The sequence below is a fragment of the Saccopteryx bilineata genome, chromosome 6 (genome assembly GCF_036850765.1).
Source record: "Saccopteryx bilineata isolate mSacBil1 chromosome 6, mSacBil1_pri_phased_curated, whole genome shotgun sequence".
NCBI lineage: Eukaryota > Metazoa > Chordata > Mammalia > Chiroptera > Emballonuridae > Saccopteryx > Saccopteryx bilineata.
The window spans coordinates 62,746,057-62,750,349 of NC_089495.1; the positions used below are offsets into that span (position 1 = coordinate 62,746,057).

The 4,293-nt window shown below is 36.3% G+C and overlaps 1 pseudogene; it reads left to right on the top strand.

Annotated features, from left to right (window-relative positions):
* Positions 1 to 3,851: 3,851 nt before the first annotated feature.
* On the top strand, positions 3,852 to 3,971 carry LOC136309834 (small nucleolar RNA SNORA29; annotated as a pseudogene).
* The last annotated feature ends 322 nt before the right edge of the window (positions 3,972 to 4,293 follow it).

Sequence of the window (4,293 nt, forward strand, 5' to 3'; positions counted from 1 at the left end):
GACATTCCTAAAAGTGGGAAAGAAGAAAATATATTACCAAACAAAGGCCAAGTATGGCCTAATATCATGGTTTAGATGATTTAGTTGATGTTTTAGATGTGTGTATCTGTGGCCATGTAGCCAAAGATACAACAGAATCTATGACTACTTGTTACACCTTTTCCAAGGGCTTCTACCAGGTGTGTGTGAGAAAGTTTGGTTTCAGGGCAGGATTCCCCAGAGAGCTTTCCTCAGCTTGGACAGGTGTATAAATGGTAACTGACTTGCAGTATGGGTGCAAATAACTGCACTCTTTTTGCATACAAACAAAAACTATCTGCCACCAGGGGAAGGTTAGACTTCTCTTCTTTTTCTTCCTATTTATTTATTTATTTATTTATTTATTTATTTATTTTACCATCAAACCCTTTCACTTTTAGTCCCTGGAAAAACTTGGCTACCATTGTACCATTTGGAGGGCACATTTAAAAGTGAACAACTGAATAGATACATAAATATGGGAGAAGAGATAAACCTTTTTTATTCAGAAGAATTCTACGAGTTTGCTAAGGCTGCTCTAACACAGCACAATGAACTACATGGCTTAACACAGAAATTTATTCTTTCACAATTTCTTTCACATTCTCTTTCACAGTCAAGTTGTTGACAGGACCATGAGTTCTCTGAACACACTAGAGCAGAGTCTGTCCTTGCTTCATTCTAGTTTCTGGCAGTTTCCAGCAATCAGCCTTCCTTACTTGTAAATGCATCACTCAATCTCTCCCTCCACTGTCTCATGTCTGTCTTCCTTCTGTGTGTGTCAATACAGGTGTTTCTTTTTCTATAAGGAATTTAGTCATATTGGCTTAAGGGCCAGCCTACATTCCCCTACTATTCTAGTATGACTTCTTCTTAACATAATTATATGATATCTACAATGGCCCTATTCCCAAAGTAAGGTTATATTCTGAGGATCTGAGAAAGACATAAATTTGAAGGGGTTATTATTCAACCCAGCATAAGTTTTAAATAATTTATGTAAAAATTCACTCCTCAAGGAAGAAAACCATAATTTTCCATTCCTTATATGTGAGCTGTACATAGTGAACTGCTCCCAAAGAGTGGAATGTGATGTGTATATGTGTGTGTGGGGTAATTAACTTTACAGTGGAGGGACTTGGAAAATATCACCTCAGCTAGGTGATCAAGGTCAACTTTATCAGTGATAAGTGAGGTACCCTTACTATGATGTGATAAAAATGGCACTTAAACTCAATGATCTTCCTCCCAATAACCCATAACCCTCATCTAATCATGAGGAAATTGTCAGACAAATGCTAACTGAGGAACATTGTATGAAAGAGCTGAGCAGAGCAATCCTTTTAAAACTGTCAAGGTCATTAAAAGAAAGGAAAATCTAAGAAAGCATCACAGCCAAGAGTTAAGGAGATATGTCGACTAAGTAGAATGTGATAACCTAGATGAGCTCCTGGACCAGAAAAGAAGGTCATTACAGAGGAGCTTAGGAGAACTGAATGAAGTTTAAATTTTATTAATAATAATGTATCAATACTTGTTCATTTATTGTGATAAATGTACCATAGTAAAGTAAGATATTAATAATAGGAAATACTGAGTCTGTAGTATATATCAATTCTCAATTCTTACTTAGCAATAACCATTTATTTATTTATTTATATTTATTTATTTATTTATTTATTTGTATTTTTCTGAAGCTGGAAACAGGGAGAGACAGTCAGACAGACTCCCACATGCGACCCACCAGGATCCACCCGGAACGCCCACCAGGGGCGATGCTCTGCCCACCAGGGGGCTATGCTCTGCCCCTCCGGGGCGTGGCTCTGTCGCGACCAGAGCCACTCCAGAGCCTGGGGCAGAGACCAAGGAGCCATCCCCAGTGCCCGGGCCATCTTTGCTCCAATGGAGCCTTGGCTGCGGGAGGGGAAGAGAGAGACAGAGAGGAAGGAGAGGGGGAAGGGTGGAGAAACAGATGGGCACCTCTCCTGTGTGCCCTGGCCGGGAATCGAACCCGGGACTTCTGCATGCCAGGCCGACGCTCTACCACTGAGCCAACCGGCCAGGGCCGCAATATCCATTTATATCTAAAACTGTTATAAAATGAAATTTATTTAAAAATTAGTAAAATATAAATTAAGAAACTATAGAGAAATTAATTAGATCAAATTGATAAAGCTTAAACTAGATTGGTCAGAAACAAAATTGAGAAGACACAAATTACCATTATCAGGAATACAAAAGGAGACATTATGAAAGATTCCAAACACTTTTAAAAAGATGATAAAGGACTATTAAATACATCTTTGTGTCATTAGATTCAACAACATAGATGAAATAATAAAATGACAAAAGCTCACTCAAGGAGAATTAGAAAATCAGGTAAACCCTATACGTATTAAATGATTTGAATTTTTGTAAAAATCCCATAGAGAAAACATGCTCAAATGATTTTTTTTTAAATATTTTATTTATTGATTTTTTTTAGAGAGAGAGGAGTGAGAGAGAGAGAAGGGGGAGGAGCAGGAAGCATCAACTCCCATATGTGCCTTGACCAGGCAAGCCCAAGGTTTCGAACCGGCGACCTCAGTGTTCCAGGTTGACGCTTTATCCCACTGCGCCACCACAGGTCAGGCCTCTCAAATGATTTTGATGTTGCATTCTAGCTAATTTTCAAGTAAAAAAATATATCAAACAGGCATACATTATTTTATAGTGTTTTACTTTATTGCACTTTGCAGATACTGGTTTTTTTTGTTTGTTTGTTTGTATTTTTGTTTTTCTTTACAAATTGAAGGTTTGTGGCAACCTGTTTCAAGCAAATCTATTGACACCATTTTTCCAACAGCTTCAGATGATGGTTAGCATTTTTTAGTAATACAAAATTTTAATTATAAAATATACATTGCTGTTATAGACATAATGTTATTGTACACTAAATAGACTATAGTATAGTATAAACCAGTATTTTCATGGCAGCCCATGAAAGAGTGAACCACCCTGATGTTGTATGATGATTACAGAGTCTATAGTCACTGGGATTGGCATGAAATTCCTGGCAGACTGGCATCAGTCCATGGGCTGGAAGTTGAAAACCACTGGTATAGACGTAATTTTTACATGCACTTGGAAACCAACAAATTAGTATGATTATTTTATTGCCATATTTGCTTTTAAAGTGGTCTGGAACCAACCTCATAATATCTCTGAGGTATGCCCCTCTATACAAACATTTTCAGAAAATATAAAAGGAGGGAACATGTCACAGTTAATTTTATAATGCTAGCATTATCCTGATTCCAAAGTAAAAACACAATAATGTCCCATATAACACAGATTCAATAATCTTAAATGAAATATGAGTAAATAAAATAAAGCAAATTAAAAAGAAAAAGTAATTCATTATAAACAAGGGTTATCTCAAGAATACAAAGTTAATTCAAGACTTTAAAAAGTATTAATACTACTCAACCATAAGAAAAACAAAATATTGTCATTTGTAATAAAATAGAGAATATTATGCTAAATGAAATAAGTCAGTCAAAAATAATCTAAAATCATATGTTTTACTCATATGTGGAATATAAAAATCTCATTCATAGACACACACAATGGTATGGCGGTTACCAGAGAGAAGGGGGTAGGAGGGTAAAAAAGGGTAAAGGGGGCCAAATATACGGTGGCAAAAGATAATTTGACTTTGGGTGGTGGGCACACAATGCAATATACAGATCATGTAGCAGACAAATATACACTTGAAATCTATGTGGTTCTATTAATAAATGTCACCTCCAAAATTTAATTTAAAATATCCATAGCTAATGGTGAAAGACTGACTTCCCATTAAGATTAAGAATACATGGCTATGCTTATGGAATAGATTAAAGTTGCCATGATCTGAAGAGGGAGGATTTTTCTGTGTCCTTCTTCTATATGAAATGGCTAAACAGAAAAAGAAAAAAAAAGATTAAGAATACAGTAAGACATGGATGTTGTGGTAAGTAGAATGCTAAGAGAACCTTCAAGAGTATAATCCACCCTTGAGAAGGGGCATGCCCTATGAATATGAGGAGATATCACTTCTGTGATTACGTCATGGTACATGGTGAAAAGTATTTGTGCAAATGTAAACTTATTAATCAGCTGATTTAAAATTATTCAGAATGCAGATTATCCAGGTGCCCTAGAGGCAATCACATGGGCTTTATATCTGGGTCTAGAAGGCAAAGACAGATAAAAACAACCAAGTGTGAGAGGGACTCTAGTTGAGGGCGAATC